At 38.0% G+C, this 22,594-nt stretch overlaps 1 protein-coding gene across 1 annotated transcript in view; it reads left to right on the forward strand.

The window, feature by feature from the left end:
* The window catches only part of LOC148184931 (uncharacterized), an 84,523-nt gene extending 71,749 nt beyond the window's left edge, over positions 1-12,774 (forward strand). The window contains exon 7 of the mRNA XM_088051308.1: positions 12,719-12,774. The gene's annotated coding sequence lies outside the window, so the exon portion shown is untranslated. The remainder of the gene's footprint in view (positions 1-12,718) is intronic.
* Positions 12,775-22,594: the final 9,820 nt, after the last annotated feature.

Below are 22,594 nucleotides of genomic sequence, written 5' to 3' on the forward strand. Positions count from 1 at the left end.
GCAGTCTTCAAGAGGATATTTTATAGCAGCACAATTTCAAAAAGCGATACATTCCTTGGACTTTTTTATAATAAGTCATGATTTCCAGGGCTGGCAATTCCCAGTATCCCCTTTGCTATTATTTTTAGCAGCAGTACACCCCTGGATAAAATATATGCTCCCTGAAAGTTCCAAGATCCTTCTTGCAGTCTGGTTACAGGTTGTGCTTGAATGCGCAGACCTGTGGGTTACCCCAGGAGCCCCTGCATGACAAGGGGTTGTCCTCAGCCACACTCTGCTGTCAGCACACATCCTATGGACTGGCATCCAAGTGGGTTTATACACCAAATACAGAATGGACCGGTACAAAGTTTTCTCCAATGAAGTTTTGGTACTGATGAACACTTTAAGGTGCTGCCCTTATGCAAACAATATTTGCAAACTGTTAGTGTGATGAGGAGGAAAACAAAAAAGAAGTCAAGATTCAAGGCACATTATTTTATTAGATATGGATTTCCCAAACTCTGTTTAGCAAAATTGAAAAAGGTAATGCAGCACAAGCACCATATTTCCAAATGTCATCCTTTTTTGCTGAGTTACACATGAGCATTCAGGCCCCAAATGAGAGAAGGATAACTTCTTGTTACTTTTTATTGGTGGATGCAAATGGCTTAGATTCAGCAAGTTATCTGAGCATACAATTGGCCATTGAATTAAATGGGACTTACTCACTTAAAGCTAAATGTGCTCTGCAGAATGAACACTATAACACTGAGGTATTAAAAATAAATTAGGGTACAGCAGTACAAAAGTTGAGACCATCCACCATCTGAAGTACAGAAAGAATTGAGAAGCAAAGGAACAAATCCAGCATACAATGTTTAATACCTTTAGGCATGATGGGATAATAAGTAGGTTATTGTTTTCTGAGCCATTAAAGGAATGCATTGGTTTTAAGGATGTTCTTATTTCTAGTGAAATTTTAGTTCTCACAGGAAATACAGACAGGCTCTTCCTATGGCTTGCAATGTGTTTGCTAGAAACAGCCATCTGCTTCTCCTGCTTTCTCCTAAGGGGAATAAATTCCTTACATCTGGCCTGTATAATAGGACTTAGTGTCAGATCCTAGACCCAATGAAGTTAAATGATGTCTTTCCCTTAGTCAGGAAAAAATCAGGATTGTATCGCTTTTATTGCTAACATCTCCTGCTGTTTTTGCTCTTTTTGTTTTGAGTTTCATCCTATTCCAGATAATGGGCAGATGTTGCTGCCCATATATCCTTATTTCTAGATTTATGCTTAGGAATTCTCTTGCCTTGCTCAGCATAGATGTTCAATACTACCTATTTTCCAAAGAGCTTTTAAAAACTTTTAATTGTCTGAGTTTTAGAGAAAAAAACTGCTTAGAAAACCCAAAAATTTGACAACTAGGAGCTTTCTAGTTTTCCGGTTCCTTTCTTATTTTCTACTCAGATAATTTTTTCTAATTTCTTTAAGCTTTATTACTATTTTTTTTTGTTTTACTATCTCATTTTCTGTGTTTCATCTACTATTCAGCTCCATTATCACAGAAACTTCTCACAGTCATTTATTCAACAAAGAGCTTACATTTTCTCTACTGAAGACTAAGATTTTGCAGATAATTTCTGCATGTAGGTCAGAATATTCCGTGGGAAGAGAGGTTCCCCAAGATTTTCCTTTCTCCTAAAGCAACTTCTGTGGGCAAGAGCAGGTCTACGTTTTAGTACAGCAGTAGACCTGTGGAGTTTTTACATTTCCCCTTGTTAATATTATAGAAGTTGGTGAAAGACAGAGATGTGTGTCTGTCTTAACACAGGAAAAAAATTAATTATTATTTATCTAGGAAGATTTTATAACCAGCCAGTACTGTTAATTGCAGAAGTAGGTGGGAAAATAAAATCAACTAAAAAGTTACTGAAGTATAGCATAATGCAGTATAAAGCTGTTGCCACGCAGAACACTGTGAGTTTCTATTATGAACCTAATTGTATATATTCAAGAATTAGTGGATTTGGTGAAAACTTTGCTGATTCAAGATATGTTTTCTATGAAAGGAGGGATAGTAGTAGAGTATGGAACAGCTCGTGCATGGTAAAGAAAGGAGTCTCCCTAAAACCCAAAATAGCTGAGAGGAGCTGTGGCAAAAGCTGATAATTTTGTAGGTTTCTGGGAAAGGAGCAGGAGAGAATGACTGCTTACTCAAGGGAGAGCAAACTGAGCCAGGCTAAGGTGAAGAGAGAAAGTCCTTCTCACAACATGTTCAGCCACCCTTAGTCTGACCAGTTTGCAGTGGGTTTATGTTCTTGAATAAAACCAATGCTATAAGTGTTAGTAGATGCCTGAATTTGTGGCTTCCCTGATGCAGGAGTCAGAGCCTTGAATTGGACCTTGGGAAGGAGCCATCTCAGATGCAACTTTAAGCCAGGTGATTTAGTAAAGCAGGTAGAAGACAATAATTCAAAGTATTGTTGGGGATTTTAGAGTAGTTATAAATGATCAGTGAATTATGAATGGTGTAGTAAAGAAACTAATCCAAAGCACTTGAAATCACAAAAATATTTTTCTAATATATCTAGCCTGTAAAATGAAGATCAGACTCCATGACGTAATGCAATACAGTGTTTCCTAAGCAGTAAGGAACCTGAATCTGGTTTTAGGATTGAAAATTAATGCTGCCAGTGTATCGTATTGTTAGTATTTGTCACTATTTCACCTTTTTTAGGACCGTCAGATAACTTAGTATATAATCAATTCTCATTATCTAATGAAATCACCTGTAAATTGTTTATTGAATTCAGCAAATTCATCCTTAAATGTTTTGGTGATTCTTTTCAAAGAGACAATGTCAGTCCAGATCTAATTTAATCTCTGAATGTCCCTTGGGACATTCTGTTCTTCACTGCAATTATTAGCATTTTAATGGCAGTTTGTTATTATTGTAAACAGTAATAAACATAATCCAAAGAACATTTATTACTACCATACTACCATGAATGTAATAATAAAAGCTCCACACCACCTTTTCTTTGCTGCCATAGTTTTTAATTTTTAAATAGCAACATATTTTCATTTATGATACATATTCAAGGTATATACAGTTTTAGGTTTGGGTTTCAAGACAAGTGTGATGGTTTTGCATTAATTGAAATTTGGTGAGGAGAGAAGAGTCAAGTCTCAGATCGGAGGAGAACTAGGAGCTGTCTTAGTCTTGGGCTGGAATACTTTTTGTAAGTCCATGTACTATGATACATTAGAGTATCCCCTTTAATTCATGAAAAAAAAGCATGGGGGGATGGAGTGTTCAAACTGTAGGTCTGAGCAGAGGCATCCATAATGAAGCAAAGCAGATGTTGAAGGAGCTGTGATCCCATGAGAAGCTTGAACAGAGAGAGAGATGAGAGTGATGTAGACCCTTTGTCCCCAGGGAAAGCAAAAGAAAACCTCCGTTCCCAGAGATGAAGACGATCTCAGAGATAGATGACCTTTACTTTTGAGCAGCTCATCCTTAACATAAGTACCCCGTAAGCTGACACGACACACGAAAGCAGCTGTGGGAAGGCTGTGAAAATGGGAGGAACTTCAAGATTGCAGATTTTCTGGGCAGCTGCTATCCATGGAAATTAAAAAGCCACAAGAGAACTGTTTCTTGTGGAGAAGTCTCCATGGCATGGCAAGAGAAACTCCTCTCCCTACAAGAACTGACAAAAGACCATTGTAGAGGTGGTAACTGATTGAAAATCCCAGGTTTTGTCTCTGTGTTGTCAGTGGGAAAGAAAAGAGGCTGTGGAGAGGGGAGGAGAAGTTCTGAAGGTTTTATTCTGATTTTTATTATTCTTTTAGTTCTGTTAACAAAGTTTTCTTTATACCTTTTAAGTTTTGAGCCTGCTTTGCCCTCCTCCTAATTCATATCTCACAGCAGGAAATGAGTAAGTAATTCTAGTGGGTACACTGGCAATTTTAGCCAGTGCTAAACCCACCACATTATTTGGTGTTTTGGCCAGGAAGTTCAGATTGGCTAAACCACTACAACTGGTGTGTGGATATTGATGTTAAATATACATATGTGTGTGTTGCTGCCTCCTGCATGGAGAGCTCTGGTTCTGATTTTAGTTGGTCTAACCAGTGCTTCTAGAACTGACTGTGTGTCTATTTTTTTAGGAGATTGGTGTCAACTCTGGTGCTCTGGTTTAGAACACCTACATAACACCATAGAATAATAAAGAAGACATCAGGGAGGGTGGTATCTGATGTGAAAGAGATTTGCAGTGCACAATGCTAGCAATGCACAGGATGTGTATCAAAATAGCTCCTCTCTTCCATTCAGCTCCCCTTCACACTTTATTTAATGTGTTCTTGAATTGAAACCAATCCCTCCATCCTCTGAAGCAGTGTACTGCCCTCTCCTTATTCAAATCTCTTCTCATGGTGCTTGATTTTGAAGAACTCTTAACAATCCCTAAGTAGGGAAAGTGTGTGGTGGGTAGAACGTTCTACATTTTGTGGAGAGTTCCAGCTTGTGGAGGAACAGTGTCACAGACACAGCATGTCTTGCAGTAAGCTTTACACCTTGGCCAGCATCTGGACTGTCATTTCTACTTTTACCTTTGTGGATCAAGGTACCTTTACCTTTTCTTCTGAAAGCACCAAGGCAATTACCAGTACCAGAAAATGGGGCTTTTAAATTTCCTCATGTTCAGCCAGAACGAAGAGCTTGCTGCGGCAATCAGCACTAAGGGTACAGCCAGCATCAAATGCCTCCAGCTCTGTAACCTCCCTAGTGATCTCTAGTGTCCATTTAGTGATCCCAATTTATCCCACTGTGCCACCCTCCTCCTTGCCATATGAGCTGACAGATTTCTGCCTTCCGTCCTGTCACCCATCCTGTCACAGATGCTTCACTCACTGCAAACACTGCTTGGATGTTTCACATGTCAGTGTGTGAACCTCTTCTCTTGGGTATGAGGCTCTGCAGGATCTGGTAGTCAAAGAAAGTGAGGGGGCAGGGTGTCTTAGTCCTTTTCACCTGCTCAGGCCTCCATGGAACATTCATGTCTCCTTCTGCACTGCTCATCTGTCTTGCCTTGTAAGTCTGAAACAACTGATTAAGGTTAAGGTGGGAGACTCATAACACAAGTTATTAACTTCATCAAGTAAATGCAGAAAAGTATTGGCAGCGAGCAGTTCTTTGATCCTTCTGTTGAGTATTGCTACAAACCAGAGCAGGTTTGTATGGTTATGCTTCTATGTCTTGATACTGTCTCAAAACACTCACCTCTCCCTCCTCATCAGACACTTTTATTCCAAGCTACTGCTTTTCAAAATAAGCAAAAAGGTCTAAAATTTCACTCTGTTCATTAGGATGGTGGTTTGGGCGGGGGGGGGGGCTTTTTGGTTTTTGTGGGTTTTGTTTTTTGCTTAATATACTTATTGTAGCTATTTCCTGCCTTTCCAGAGAAATATTGAGTCTATTCCATCCTAAAACGGTTTTGCAAGAAAGCATTTTCCTATAGAAAACAAATTGATGACAATGTTTTCATGGAGTTGAGTCAACTAATATGAGAGAAAAAGACAAAGTTTTTTAAAAAAAAATTAAAATTTAAATTACAAAAATGGTACTTGAAAATAAACCAGGAGTACAAAGGGATATGAGATATGAAAGTCTGAGGAAGGCAGAGATTTTGGATTGTACAAGAAAATCATATTTCTTAAGCTAAATAGGCATTACTTTTTTTTCAGTAACACATAATAGATATTTGGGACCATAGAATCACAGAATAGGCAGACTTGGAAGAGACCCATGAGGATCACCAAGAAACCACAAATGTTGTTTCTATACAGAGTAACCAAAAAGTTAAACCTTATATCTGTGAGCATTGTTCAAACACATTTTGAACACTGACAGACTTGGAGTCTTAATCACTTCCCTGGGGAGTTTGTTCCAGTGTTTGACCACCCTTCTCAGCGAAGAACTTTTTCCTAATATGCCATTTGAACTTCCCCTGAAGCAACTCTAACCTCTTCCCTCATGTCCTATTACTGGACATCAGAGAAGAGATGGACACTTCCCTCTCTGCTTGACCACATGAGGACATTGTGAGCAGAAAGAAGGTCGCAGTCTGTTCTTTCTGTGCTGAGCAAATCTAATGTCATTTAGGTATTAGGGCCAGATTCATTTGTGCTATGAGTTTCGAAAGCTTTCAACAAGGAAGTGTTTGGCCCTTCATATTTACTAATCAAAATACAATAAAAAATCTTGGGTTTTTTTTTCAATTAAATAGATAAATAATATTAATACCGTTAAAGAAATTTACATTTATGTAACACTTCTCATTGACAAAGGATCTCAAAACAATTTATTGATAGTCATAAAAATTCTAATTAGGAGTACTTCTTTTAATTATTTCTGCTTAAATATGTGTGTTCTTAATCACCAGAACTTCGGGCTAAAGTATATTACCTGTGTCATTCTCCTCTACAGCCTTAAAAATGATGAACTAAATTTGTAATTTCCTACTGTGCTAGCTGAGTCCTTACTGGAATGAGTAATCCCACTGAATTCAATGAAGCTACTCATGCAAGTGTTCAACAGTGTATTAAAATATTGTGCAGCTTAGATCTATTCTTGTCTAGGACAACTCCATCTTTTCTAATTTAGTAAACCATGATTTAATCCCAAGAGAACATTGGCTCATTTTTCTTCTGGAACTAACAGAAAAATTAAACTCTGAAAGGAGGAAGAGCCTGCTCAGAGCCACGTCAGTCTCGTGCTCGGTTGTTGTTGGGGGTGGCAAAAGTGGTGCTTCTGACTTGCTGCATAGAAACAAGAATTATTTTGCAGACTCACCTGTCCTTAAACAAGGAACCTCAAGTCTGCTGTGCACTCATACTGCAAAATATCTTCAGGTGTTGAGACTTTTTATGTTCATATCACACATGTAGATGAAGAAGGAATTACACACTCAATTTACTTTTGGGAAAGTTTCTCTTTAGGGTTTCTGCACAGATCTAAAGCATGAGAGAGGCATGTCCACCAGAAATATATGGATGAACAGGAGTCCTCCTTGCTCCCTTTCAGCTAGAATAACTGCTTGTAAAAAGGAAGGGTTATAACCTAAATGGTGTGGAAAAATTGTCACTGGTTCATTAAGATGGAAGCAGAAAATGCTACTTCTGGCTTTAATAAGTGTTTTAAAACAAAAATTCAAATTTAACTTTGCAATTGAATTGTTACACGTTTTAATCTCTCTATATATAAAGTTGTTGAATGTGTTCAGAAATTATGAGTACCTCACCACGAAGGCACGGTGGCAGGAAAGAACCGGAACATTTATGGGCATTGCTGTCACTTTTTGGAGCTGTTAATCACATTTTTCATGGATCTGTCAGTTCTGCATTTCCAGATAGTATTTTCACTTTTACATCATCCCAGGCACTGGAGAGCTGTTATGGAGCCCCTCATGCACAGGGTCCCCTTTGTAAGCAGATTGCATTCTGACTTCAAACACGGTGATTTCCGTGCCCCTGCCCTACCTGCCATCCCTCCCAGAGCCAATTTAGTCTCTTATTCACATGCTTCATGTTTTCTGAATTCAGCAAAACTCTTCTGGATTTGCAATCAGAGCAACATTTCATTCATTTGTTTTGCAAGTGAAATTGCTTGAAGTAGGAATAGGTTTTACACTGATGCTTTTCCATGTGTCCTACAAACCTAATCATTGTTAGGGATGTGCCTTGCTGATGACTAGCAAAGGAACTGGCATTGCTGTCTGTGGGATATTGTTTTGGATCAAAATTAGAGGGAATATTTGTGTGAGGTGTCTTCCTATGGGAAACACAGAAATGAGAGGCTCTGAGTGATTTTGCAAGAGAGACTCTCTTCCAAAGATATAAAGGAGAGTAGTGGTGAAAGAAAAGCTGAAAGGAAATTAGTCTATTAAGAATTATTATGAATTGAAGCAGGGGACTGACAATACTTCTTCTCCATTTCATTGTAGCTCATCATCAAATTGAAACATTAGGTTTTACCCTTTCCAAGCCCTAATTAGAGATAGCAAACCCCTTCTTTTCTTCATGTAAATTCCTTATTTCAATTGCTGCTTCTGTACCACTTCTCTCTCCTGAGGCAAGCTGCAGAAACTGCAAGCCCCTTTATGTCTTTAATATGCAGGTGAGGTGCTATATGGAGGCATCAAATTACTAATGCAGAGCTAAGAACAAGATGATTCATTCATTCTTAGCTTCCTAGTTCTGCACAACTATCTGATCAAGGTGATATTCAAGGAGGATAGTTTTACAGTGTAACAATAATTTTTATGTAACTTTTTCCAAAAATTTTGTATTTTAATGCTGATGCTAATTTTTGCGGGTGAAAGTACATGTACTTTGAAAAATAAGGTGGTGAAATGAATCCTTCACCAAGAATTCTTCACTTCTCACAAGCATCAGAATAAGTGTAAAAGTCTCCAAGGTTGGAAACCAGTTTGATTTCTGGTGACCTGTGCATTAAGGTATATACAGGGGAAAAAAATGGGACACACTGCAGAGACCCCTGAGCTAGTACCCAAAAATCTGGCTCCAAAACTGGGACCAGACCTCACCTGATGGGTGTGTGCCTCCATTTGATGCTGCACTTGAAATAACTCCTTCTTCTGCGAGGCAGTGGTGCTAGAAAATTTGTCTGTAGCACTTATGGCTTTCATTTTACCCCTGTGCCACATCGTGCTTCATAGATTTATTGGCTCTTCTGGAGACAACTGCAGATGTGGGCATCTAATCCATCATGTCTCTGGATACACCCTAAAGGTGTAAAAAGGTCTTTCATCCACAGAAAACAAGTTTTGCCACAGAGTTTTTGGAAACCAAAATCAGACCACTGAAGCTGAGAGATACTTTTGGGGAGGCAGTATTTAACTAGCTTTTTGAAGCTTTAAGAATTTGTTACAGGAAAGCTGGTTGCATCAAAGTGTGATTAAAAGGATATTGTCTTTCAAGGAAAAAGCAGAGACAAACGAATCAAAACAAAATGATAGATTACACAGACAAGATGCTTTTGCCTGGTGATGTAGAGGAGTGGCACTAGGGAGCACAGAGCACTGGAATAAGACAACCTCAACAGTTGGGTTTTTTCCTTATTACAGGCATGAACAAATAAAAAGTATTAAGTGGACTTGCAGAAAAATTGTAACAGGAGTGTCAGAAGTATACTGGGATATCACAGTTCCCTGGTCTGTGCTTATTCCATTTTACTGTGTGAAATAAACCTACAGTTCATTTTTTGGCAGTTGTAAGCATTAATTGGTGTGCCAGTTCAGAGATCAGCTATACTGTTTTTATGATCTATGGGAGAAGTTACGATGGAATTAACTCTCATGCAGTGAGTTGGGAAGAGAAGCTGGGTTAAGTATATCATTTCATGTGAGCTGTGCAGCTGTACAAAGCCTATCAGCTCAAGTGTAATTGTTTTTATGGGCTTTTAAAAGAGAGAAAAAGAGAGAGAGAGAAAGAGAGAAAGAGAGAGAGAGAAGAAAGAAAGAAAGAAAGAAAGAAAGAAAGAAAGAAAGAAAGAAAGAAAGAAAGAAAGAAAGAAAGAAAGAAAGAAAGAAAGAAAGAAAGAAAGAAAGAAAGAAAGAAAGAAAGAAAGAAAGATAGAAAGAAAGAAAGAAAGAAAGAAAGAAAGAAAGAAAGAAAGAAAGAAAGAAAGAAGAAAGAAAAAAGAAAGAAAGAAAGAAAGAAAGAAAGAAAGAAAGAAAGAAAAGAAAGAAAGAAAGAAAAAGAAAGAAAGAAAGAAAGAAAGAAAGAAAGAAAGAAAGAAAGAAAGAAAGAAAGAAAGAAAGAAAGAAAGAAAGAAAGAAAGAAAGAAAGAAAGAAAGAAAGAAAGAAAGAAAGAAAGAAAGAAAGAAAGAAAGAAAGAAAGAAAGAAAGAAAGAAAGAAAGGAAAATTAATGTTTTAAACTGGCAAACTGTCCTCTTCAAAGGCCCTTAAATTATTTGATTTATTTGGTTTGTACCTGTAGAAGACTAGATAAACAATTTGGGATTTTAGTACCTGTTTTCTCATTTCTACTTCCGATTAAGGAAAGTTCATATTAACTGAGTAAGAAGTGCACATCAGCCAGAATTTTGATGTTTGCACAATAAAGAATACCATAGGAATGATGAATTGATTGTAGAACTACAGTGAACTTTGACTCCAGAACATTTACAATAGCACAAGCATGTAAACAAAATATTCAGAGATTTTGAACCTGTATAACCAGACATCATACTCTTGACATGGAATATGCAACTGATCTGGTGCAGGTTCTTATGATAAGGGCCAGTTACGGGTATTGACAAATGTCACTGGAATAGTTATAGACCAGATCAAAAAGTATTCTACAGCATCAGAATGATGGTCAAGATGACTTTTTAAAAATGCTTAGTTTGTATCTAAAAATCAAACATAATTCTGTTTATGTTTTTAAATTTATTAGTCATTAGTTAAAAGCCTCATTTCCTTCATATTTTTTTCTTTCTTAAACTAGTTTCATCTTGTTATAGTTAATGCAATTATAATCCTTTTTATTCCATGCATTTTTCAGAGGATGAAAGTATTTTCATACTAATAGCCTGTGCAATGTTAAATAATCCATTCCAGGCATAGCACAGTTAATCTTTCCCTGTTTCTGGCAGAATTAATAGTAAGAACCATTTTGCTAGAGTTGAGTATAAATTCCTATCTGGGAATTTAATTACTGTCTGACAAGATATTAGGCAAATATTGAATACTGCACTGAGAATGAAGCCTTCTAAACAGTTTCTAAATGTACATAAACCATATTAATTAATTAATTTTCTGCAAAAAATACAGCATGCACATCTGTGTTCAGTATAATTTTTTTCAGTCTGGTAGCATCTTGGAAAGATCATAGTGGGAGCTCTCAAAAAACAGCAAACAAATCCAAGACCCTTATTAGTCAACAGCAGCAAACTGGATCAGAGTGCAGAAGCTCTCCCTGCCACTGTGGCCATTCCTGCCAGGCATCTGGCTTTTCAACCTGAGCCAGCAAGGAGGAGAACCATGGAGAAACCTTAGAAAATATTTTAAAGCCACCAGGGATTTCTGAGTCTGCAACAGATTTGTAACACTTGGTATGGTGCCTGTTTAACAATGAGCTCAAGAGTAAGGTTTGCAAACATTTAGCATTCCTGTTGTAGCTGTGTGTGTCAGGATCCTGAAAGGTGTTTAAGCTCCATTCTTCTCCAGGAAGAGGCTTGCAAGTCATAGCACTGAGGGAAAGCAAAACAACCAGAGCCTCTGAATATTTTGCTAGGATGTGGTTTTGCAGCTCTCAGAGGTACTATGGCACAGCAACAGGACTGTGTCCCTACAGCCCATTTCAGAATTTAGGAGTAACTAGGCAGATGATCAAAAGATAAACTGAGCAGAGAAAATGTACTTAGATGTCTTTTTATCCATAAGTGCTGTGGTGTATAAGACAAACAAAGTGTGAAACAGGGACTGGAGATCACTTTATTGCAGCGGATCAAAAATACCTCAGAGCTTTTGGCCTTCTTACCTTTAAAATATTTCTTTATATGGCTTGTATCCTTGAAACAGAGTTTAGAGTTATCAGAAAATGCCATGTGACAAGGAGTGAATTTGCCATTTGCTGAAGCCTGCTGGCCACAAGAACCCACAAGAGGCACAGCCAAGTGTCACTGCACTGCCAGACTCACCTTCTTCTCATTCCCTCGAATGGAGGCTACCCATGGAAAAGCAGAGGCATCAGCCAAATCTGCTCTGCTATAGTGATTCACAGCTGCCCAGAGCCCGCCCAGCACTGCTTAGATCAGAGTTTCTTTGGGCTTCAGCATACACCAAAAAACTCAGGACAGATTTAGCTTTGTTTAGAGCAATTCTTTCTGCTGTAAATGGCACACGGCAGCAATGTCATAGGGATTTTCCATAGTAATGGACTCCCAACCTAGAATTTTTGTGGTAATATTTGCCCATGTCTGTCAACAGCCATTCCTCTAGATGAGCTCATATAAAGAAATATAAATATTTCTTTATTTTATAATCTGAACTATGTACCTTTTGTTTCTGGATCACCTTTTAATTATCTGGTTTCAGTTTCTAACTTATGCCTCACGTGCATAAGTTTGCACCTCACCTGCGCCTAATCTTTCCTCTGGCTACCTGAAGACTTCCCTTATTTTCAGACTAAATTTAACCATATTATTTGCCTGTAATCTGCCAGTGATGTTTTCCTCTCTGTCAGGATTTGTGCTAAATGGGTTGTGGGTGGACTAGATATTTTCCTGGGCTTTGGCTGCATTTGATTGAATTTAAAAGGCAGCTTAAAAGATTTGGTTCATTCTTACACTGCTAGCAGAATGCACCTCCTTCTCCATCTGAAATCTGGATTGACTTTTTTTTTTTTTTTTTTCAAGAACTAGAGTATTTGTGTGCTTTAAAACTGGTTGTCAGGCTGTGGGATTCAGTTCAGAAGGCAAATTGCAGTTACTGATGACACTCATAGAACCAAAACATATTCTGAACTTTTAGAAAATATTTTCACTGGTCCTTTCTTTGTTTCCTTGAAGTTCTGGGAGGACAATAACCCAGAAAATAATTTAAAAATAATTAAAATATAATATTATATATATTATAAAATATATAAGAATAATATTATTCTTAAATGATAATTAATAAAATAAAACAATTTCTTTTTAGTGGCAAACACTATGATCTGGAACAGCTTCTGAGAAAGAGGAAGGAGACAAAGCCACACAACTTGGTATGTGATCATTGGTGTTCAGTGCTCTGTCTCTGTAGGATGGGGTAAGGAATAGAGTCAATTTTACACTAGAGGTATAAAGAGGTATAAGTATCAAATGCATTTCTTCAAATAGACTCCCCTCAAACAACTTAATTGATCCCAAAATCAACAGGCATCTGAAAAGCTTATGTTCACACATAAGTGCATGTTGCCTTCACTTGTCATTATATTGGACTTCTCCCTGGAGCTGTTTTGGAGGTGGGGTGGGTTGTGGGATTTTTTGGGTTTGGTTTTTTTATGTTTTTTGGGGTTTTTTTGGTTTTTTTTTTTTGGTAGGGGTACTTGATTTGGGGTTTAAGTGGTTATTTGTTCATTATATACTGGAGCATACAGAATTTTGCAGCTGTGTGTGTTCACACACTTTGATCTAATGTGAATAGAGAGAAACCAGACTATAAAATTACCAGTTGTTTGGTTGATTGAAAAGAAAAGGAAAAAAAAAAAAAAAAGAACAGTGTCAGGCTGTCTATTACAGTTCTTTGAGTGAGGTTCCAATTTAGTCTTGTCTGATATAAAGAGGGATTCACACTTATTGAAAGCTAATAAGCCAGCCTGATCCAGTTTTGGATTAGACTTGAGCAGTTTCAAGTTGGATGGGAAGACACTGAGGATGAAGAAAATCAAATAATAAGGTAATTAGTGTCCATGTTCTGGTATCACCTTGGCAGCACAGTTTTTAGAGCATCAGCCGTGGAAATTCTCTGCAAAAGATTTTTTTATTGTCATCTCACTTCAGGGACTAGAGTCTATAACTGGATAGGCAGAACAATACTTCCTTCTCACATGGCATATGCTTAGCTGGAAGTGGACAGTGACTGCCATTCCCTACAGGGACTGTGGTGACACTTCATCTTCCCGTTAAACAGACACTTTCATTTTTTCATTAGGACAGAAGGGTTAGATGAGTGGCTGGAAACATCTGTAAAAAAGGATAAACACATTAAAAGCATTGAGTTAGCCTAAGTTCATGTCATCTGGAGAGTTAGAGAAGGGCTTGCAATGACTGCATTTCGACATAACATTTAAACCCAACTTTAAAATTATTCTGAAAGGGGTATGTCAACCAGAGTTGGTATGAAATTTTTTAAAATGTTGTAGGCAAAAGTCTTCGCTCTAGTGTCTCATTGAAATTTATTTGGTAATGTCTGATGAAACATTGAAGCATAGATGCAGCAAAACCATTTTTAAAACTTTTCAGGGACTTCTTTATTAGCCTTATAACAGCACTGTCTTCACTTCTCCTGCTCTTCTTTCCTTGTCTGCCTCATAGCATTGATGTATTTTCCCTCTTACATTTGGGCAGACACTGGTACAAACTTTAGAGATGAAAAATATGCCTGCCAGAAAGTTTTCTGTGGGAAAAGATGAACTTCAAGATTTTCAGTGAGATGAATGGAAAGAAGTAGGTCAACGGAATCCTATCACTCCAAACAGCAGATCAGTGAAACACAGGGAAGCTCAAGGTGTGTTGGGGCCCCCCCAATCCTTGTCAGACTGTAAGGGGACTCTGAAAAGAGAGTGTGGAAGGGAAGGGTGTGAGGAACTTCGAACTATACCTGCCATGAGGCCACAGGACTTTGATATAGTACATGATAGACCTTGTACTATCATGGAAAGTGTTGAGGACCCAACCCTAAATGTACCTTTACAGTATTTTTCTTTCAGTTTACACAGTTCATAACACTTTATTCTCAGAAAGGCATTATTATTTTCTCTTTCTATCTGATTTACTCTAAGAACTAAAGATGAAATAGACCTTCTGAAGACAAAAGCTCTGTTTTTCTTCAATCTCTAATTCTGATGGCATGGTCTCACAATTATTTATTTTCTGAGGTCCAGTCTCATTTGGTGCAAAGGAGCAGCAGTGAATGAAATGAGATAGTCTTGTGAATGCATGCCATTCTTTGAAATATGGAATTGAGAACCATTTGCAGAAATCAACATTATTTATGATCACCTGTAGAAATCCATTTTGTGTGTTTCTAATGAATTTGATCTATTTTTCTCTATGATCATTTCTTTACTGGTAGAACTGACAGTTTTAAACAATTTTAAATGAACAGATCAAGAAATAGGTAGAATAATAGAATGTTCTGTGTACAAATGCTGATCCTGCTTCTTTTACTAAAGCAAAAGACCTTCATAATTCATTCATGCCTTCGCAGTCATGACTTATGGACCTTTTAAACTCATGAGAGAAACATAATACTCACCCTTCATGGGTGAAATATTCTGTATGGGCTGGGGATTTATTCTCTACTCATCCCTCTCTTAAAGGTCTGATGAGAAGTGTTTTTCAAGGGTTAGATTTCTTTACGGAAATTAGATCAGTCCAGATCACTGACAAAATGTAACCAGCTTCACAGTTCCAGATTGTACTGACTTTACAGCTTTATTCCATATTTTTTTCTTGCTCACATTGAACATGAAATCCCAAGGTGTTTTGTATGGCAGTTAGCTGAGGACACTGGTGTAACTGAGTACAGGGTTTACAGGGAGACACAAATTGAGAGCTGATCTCCAGGCCCTCTGAGGAAGAGACTCTTGCTAATAGTGGGTGTCAGCAAGTGGCTGTCAGCACCTTGAGCCAGGTCCCACTGAGCTGACCTGTCTGCTCTGTGTGACCAATGTAAAAAATTTCAGAAAAGATTTTGAATGAACTATTTCAGAATGGTAATTTTGCTAGAATAAAGCCAAGTGAAGCAGACAGATGTCCCATCAAGGACTTATGAATAGCACCAGTAAAATTTATTTATATGTAATTAGAATGGTTTAACACCAGGCAGCGACCAAGCCCCACACAGCCCTTCCTGTCCTCCCCACCAGTGGGACTGAGGTGAGAAGTGGAATAATAAAAGACTAGAAAGGCTGTTTAACACTGCAAAAACCACACACAAACAAAGTAAAACAAGGAAATAATAACCATAATCATAATCATCATAACTCCCTGCTTCCCATGGGAGGCAGGTGCTCAGCCATCTCCAGGACAGCAGGGCTCTATCACATGTAATGGTTACTTGGGAAGACAAACTCCATCTCTGCAAACTTCACACACTTTTCTCCTTCTTCACACACTTTTCATATGGAACATGATGTCACAAGGTCTGGAATATCCCTGTGCACACTTGGGGTCACCTGTCCTGGCCGTGTCTCCTCCCAAATTCCCGTTCCCCTCCAGCCCTGGCAGCGCAAGAGCGGAAAAGGCCTTGGCTGTGTGCGAGCCCCGCTCAGCAATAACAAAAACATCTCTGTGTTATCAGCCCTGTGCTCAGCACAAACACAAAACACAGCCCTGCAGCAGCTGCTGGCAGCAGAGGTAACCCTGCCCCAGCCAGGGCCAGCACAGTGGGGTAGTCCATTGCCTTGTGGCAGGACGCATGAGCGGGTGCTGTTCAGAGCCGTGCACGAGGGAGCGGGGCACAGGGACAGGTTTGTGATACAATTTACAGCCCGTGGCTCAAATCCAGTGCTCTCACTGAGACTCCAGTCCTGACAACACAGTCACCTGCACACTGGGAAATTACGTTCATGCATTTTTAGGTACTCATATGTGTGGTTAAAAAAAAAATCAGTCTAAGGAACAAATACATGGAACTGTGTAGGGACATGAGGATGCAAATATGTGAGGTGTGGATGTAAAGTCAAAATATTGATTATTGCCATGTATTACTGAAAGTAATAGATGCTCTTCAGAAACTGAAGATTTTGGGCAACTTCTTTGTGCCTCAGTTTACACTTACATGTCCTAATGTATTAATGGTATTTTCAGACATGTTTTGTGGCTCTCATAATGTTATCATTTTCAGAGAAGCTCTGGTACCCGAACAAATTATGGGACAAATACATCAGAAGCCTTGCATAAAATGTTTGAGTCTAAAAGAGTGATTAGACTTTGCTATTATTCTAATAACGCAGAGTTGAAACTTTCTATCACTTTGGAGAAAGTTTATTTTATCTCTTATAGTTCAGTTTCTCACATTACTGCTGGTGAAAATGTATTGTGTAACACATCATTAGATAATTACTTGATTACAATTTAATATCTTCTGCAGGATCTTCCAGAAATAATGCACTTACAGTGTAAAATTTTTTTGTGGCTGGTATTATTAAGTTATTGTATTTTAAATAGATTGCATGGATATGATTATTTCATTAAACTACCAATTGTTCTTGTGTGTATGTGTGTTGGCAAGGAAATAATCAGATAATGGATACTAAGGCCACCCTCTGAATTGCACACTACTCCTCAGCTATCTAACCTGTAATTTTAATGCAACATTTTCTCCTTCACTAACACACTCTGCAGTTATATTGAAATTATAGCTAAATTATGCAAAAGTCAGAAAATCCTGAAATGAAGCGTTAGGTGAAATTGGCAGTTCTTTCCACGTGTATAATTAAAATAAATTTTAGTACTGGAGGAGTGCTCTAAAGAAGAGGAAAAAGGTGAGAAGGAACGAGCTGAGCTCTTGGTTCTTCTTGTGCATCATCAGCAAGAAGACTTACTAATCTCTGTGTAGTGACACCTGTCTGGTGTCACCATTAACTGGTAAGGTGTGACAAATGTTGAAAAGTCATAAATCTGAAGACCTAGAGTTTCATGGGTGGGAATGGACTCACTGAGTGTCTGGAACCTTTCTTTTCAGAAGAGAGTTGTTGGGTGAGTTCTTGGTCCTTTTGTAGGGGTTTGTGGTAGATTTTGATCCCATTTTTAGGGCAGACTGAGTGCTGACCTGTGAAGAGGAACATGGTGTTCTCATGTTTGTCGTGATGTACTGCAGGAAGAGGACCAGAGCTGGGGTTCAGGGTGGCTGCAGAGCAGCAAGGAAGGGATGTGCCCTGGGGAGGACAGTCTGACCCTCCACTCCACAGGCTTCCAGTGTGGCAAAGTGCAAGAAAACTGTTTGGAGTGTTTCAGGCACAAGAGTTTATTCAGACAGAAGTAGGAGGAAGAAATTATAAACAGAAAAGTAGAAAGAAAAGGAAAAAAAAAATGATGGGCTAGAATATGGATCCTCAAAATGTAAAATACAACACCAGAGCAGTATTTCTTTGTTACCTTCAGTTTTAAAATGCCTTTAAACTTACTTAGACAAAGGCATGTAAAAGTATGACATGGAGAAAGCATTATAAATAATGTACAGGGCAAACACTGACAAGAACTAAGGCTGGCCCTCATCTAGAAAGTCTCAAGAAAAGGCAAAAAGGGGGATAAATAAAATGCACTTATGTAGCAAGAATAGAAATGTCATCTGAAAAAAATAAAATAAAATCATAAATAATTTCCTGCTCTCCTACTTGTCTATGCAACATTTGTTTAACAGCAGGGACAACTGAAGTTAGTATCAGATTTCTTGTTAATAGTTAAGTGTTTTTTGTTAAGCAAAGGTATTTTGGCTCAAGGAAGTCAACACTTAAGCAGAGTAGAGACTGAGCACCACTCTCACCATCCAGATGACACTCAGAGCAAATCAGTGAGGAGGAAGGAGGAACAGGGATGTAGGATGATGAGGCAGGGCAGCCACCTCTGTTCTCTCTCTTCTATCTTTGTTTTATACCTGTTCCTGTGTCAGCAGCCTCTAGATATGTTGAGGATATTTTTATGCAATCTATAATTTAACAGTAGTCAAATACTGTTTCTTAAAAACAGAAACAAGAGCAGACTATGAAAATAATTACACCTGAGTTTTCTTACAACCTCTCTGATTTTTTTCTTAAAAATTGAAGTCAGTTGTTGCTGGAAGCAGGGAATGAAGAAAACACAACCTGGTGACAGCTGGTTACACTTTGGTTCACACAAAGTGCTCTTAATCCTTGCAACAGCACTGAGAAGTACACATTAAAGAAATGCAATGCATCACATGTAGGACTGGTAGGTAGGATTGTAGCTGAGACTTCTTGGCACTTCCTTTTATTATAATAATAGCTTTGATTTCCCTAATTGCCTATAACTTTGCTTAAATATAATCCTGTGGGTTGACACTTAACACTGTCATGGCTAAGCACACAGGTCAGCTGGAGTGACTGAGTAAATTTCCAGCAACAACAGTTCAGGCAGTTCCAAGAAGAGGAGGAAATATTTTCAGTGCTGTTTTAAAGTTTTATGGGGGTTCCTTTTCACAATGAGCAAATACATAGAAAGGAATCCAACTGAGGCTGCCTTTGCAACCCTTTTTTTTTGATTTTACAGCTGCTTGAGCATTTGACTTTCAACCCTAATGTTGTTGTCTAGTACTTCATGTTGAAGATACTATGTAATTTCACAGTGAGTTCCTGCAAAAGCATTGATTTGATTTGAATGTACAGTACACAAATCACAGAGCAATGAAACCATCCAGTGCTTTTAAAGGGAACCTTGGTTTATTTCTGCAGCTCTCCTGATTTCCTTCTAATAAACATAAATCTATCTCTTAATGCATCTATCTGTGCATTAAAATATGTTTCTTTTCCTTACAGTGTAGGGCCTGTGCAACTGTTCCTGCTGTTTCTTATCCCTGTTTTGGCTGACATCTGTGTATTAGATCATTGGGAAAAGAGCAAAATAAATTGACTTCAGCTGCTTTTTAAAGTATTAGGTTATCTCTGGAAAGTGGTTTTCTCTTCATTTATCACTCATGACTATCTCTTCCATGATTTTGCTAATAATTGTGTTTCTTTTTAAGATTGGAGTGTTTCTTCAGCCATCTTCCCTTGACAAAGCAAATGGTATAGAATCTAAACATGAATTTTTCTGTATAGAATATATTTATAGAATAGTGGAAGAATAGCCAAGAATATTGGAAAACCATTCCAGATCAACCTCCTGGAAGTCAGGCAAAATATCAGATTAAATTACCAAATCTTCACTGGCTGTGGAAGTTTTGCTTAGTCTAAGATTGTGTCTTGGCTCTGACTTCAGAAGAACATTCTTTCTCCAAATACAGGATGGAAAGTGTATATCTTTTATCAAGGCAGATAGGTCAGAGTCTCATCTCTACATCTCTTGACTACTGGTATTGCAAGAATTTTTTTTAAATACTGTGCAGATAGTATTCACAAATTAGGTATATAAATATAATAGTTTAATAGTTACATTGACTAAATATGTTCATAGTTTGGCTGATCAGGCTCTTCCTAAGTTTGGTTTGAATTATTAGAAAATACTTATTATTCCTTCTTCAGATAAAAATGAGGCAGAACTGTTGAACATTTAGGAGTATACGAATGTAGAATGAAAACCCCTCAGACCATTCAAGTTCTCTGCCATTAACTTTGACACCCTAATCTGATGATTTTTTTCCTGCATAAAAGACTGAGATACAATTTTTTGAAAGAGCCATATTTCATACACTCCATGAGAAACTTTGGCAAAAAATATTGCTCATAATCCCTTGCTTCTGTTTGCCAACTAATGTATTGAGAAACACAGAATACAGAGCAAAGAATCAGAAGGATATAAATCCTTGGAAAGATGAACTGCAAGAAATATATTTTCAAGCACTGATTTTAAACTCAGGTCTCCAAAAGACATTAATAACGAGCAATGAGCTTTGAACAGAGCACATGTGTGTATTGAGAGTAGAAGAACCAGTGGATTTTCTCTAAATATTTTTGCAAACATGCTCAGGAAGAAAGAGGTCATCAAACCTCTTCCCAGAGTTTGTATGATCAGACTGCTAGAATCAGCAATGGCAGAATAGCCCTTGGGATTTCATCATTAATGTTTATTCCTCTCTTAAGATTTTGTTTTCAGGAAGGGAGCAGTAGTGTATTTTATGGAAGGAAATTGCGAAACTGGAGTTCTAGATATGCTGTCTACACAAGCTGTAGCAGTAAGGCACTAAAGTAATCACAGAAGGGAACAAAAGTATAGAGGCAAAATGACATAAAATCAGAACCAAAAAAAGAGGTAATAAAATGAAAGGGGTGTAGTTCTGGATTAGAGCATTTCTTTGTTCCGTCCTCCTTGCTAAACACATAATTACCAATCTTACAGACTAAACTGTGTTAATCAAAAGAGGTGGTGGTTAGTAGCAGCTCAGCAGTTGTGTGTAAACAGAGTTTTAGATATTAAATGACAATTAAAGGCTGTTAAAAAGTAAATTACCAAGTGATGAACTAAGCCTCATGAGGGCTGGAAGGAAAGTAGTAAAGCTGAATTCAGACACAAACCACTAACTACAAACAAACTACTGGCAGCATGTCAGCTTCCTAAAATACCTTATTAACACCCTGTCTTTAACTCTCTTAAAAGTCACAGAAGAAACTCACAAAGAGCTATAAAAAATATTCAAAACTATCTTTCAGCTTCTGAAACCAGCAAATCTGGAAAATGTTTTTCATTTTAAAAGGAAAATAGCAATCTAAAAACTGGATTAATTTTAATTTCATCATTACCTTATATGCTTAAGCTTAAACTTCTCTTGAGCAGTCTTGACATTTTTTGGGTCATCCTCTAGTAAGAACCCAATCTAATGAGTAGCTTATGACAATGACTAACAACCAAGGAGAGAGGGAAGTAACCCTGCCAGAAGAGCTAAGCCCAAAGGAGTGTCCTGGATGTGCCAGAGTCGCTAAGGACTGTGCTTTGATGGTGTGAAGCTTGTGGTGTTTTCTCACTCATCTTGCTCATTGTTTTGGGCTGAGAATGGCCATGGCAGGTTCCTAGTTTGATTCCTCAGTCAGGGGAACCTGTGGGAATGCCTGTGGCTGTGGGAATGTCTCACAGCAATGCAGCTGAGTCTATCCCCCGCAGAGACACAGGGGACAGGTAAAGCCATGGCTCTTCCATGAGACAATGATGTTCCACGCTTGTCTCACGTCCTGGAGTCATCCTACCTTCCCTCCATTTCATAACTGAAGTTCCTATATTGAAAACTTTATTGCCAGGAGAGGTTTGGGGGAAAGAGGGACATTCTTAGGAATTACACACCCCTATCCATTGACAGGAGGAAATGTAGGGTGTGTGGGACCATGAATGAAATACTTCTGGTAAGTGCCTAGGTAAAACAAACCAGATCTACTAGTTGAGAGCACTCTAAGCAGGAACCAGGCTCTGCATGCATTTCTTTGTGCCTGCATAAAGGGGCAGAATTAAGTATTTAAGGTGCAGTATCGTGTCTTAAACCATTTCAATAGGTATTCCACATTGTCTTTTTTTTAAAGGCCCGAATTATGGTCAAGCGTGACTCTACTACCCACTGCAGCTTCCCTTAGATCTAAAATCACAGAGCATTACATTAAACAAAAGAAAAAAGAAGAAATCTATGCACTGGTGCTTAAAATTGAATGTCATTTTTACTTACAAACACTAGCAGGTGTTGAACAGAAAGAAACCCCTCATGTATTAGGATAATAAATATGGTAGGGATAGAAAATAAATGTGCACAATGCCTACATTTGCTCAACTTTTTTCTGCCAAAGCCCATTCCATATACAAGCTCTCTCACTCACATTTGATTCCCTGTTTCTATTTCTGCTCCACTTCTGACCTCACCTCCTTTTCGGTAAGGTTCTGTTTTCTTCTGCCTACCTTGTTCTAGTATTTTGTGATTCTGATCTTATCAGGAAATGTGCTCAATATAACATAAGATATTGTAGCTGGTTTTAAGGATTTAATGAACTGAAGCTGATAAGCACAATAACAGAAGATGCACGAACTAGAGGACACACCATAATTCTGCCTCTTTTCTTGTTTTATTATGGCCTCATTATTTTTTCTGTCACTGTAGAGTACCCCAGAGGCTCATAATGTCCATCACTTATAGAATTTAAGAAACATATTTGCTGCC

The sequence above is a fragment of the Pseudopodoces humilis genome, chromosome 2 (genome assembly GCF_049639895.1).
Source record: "Pseudopodoces humilis isolate 2021_Gansu_Grassland_sample_001 chromosome 2, ASM4963989v1, whole genome shotgun sequence".
NCBI classification, from domain to species: domain Eukaryota; kingdom Metazoa; phylum Chordata; class Aves; order Passeriformes; family Paridae; genus Pseudopodoces; species Pseudopodoces humilis.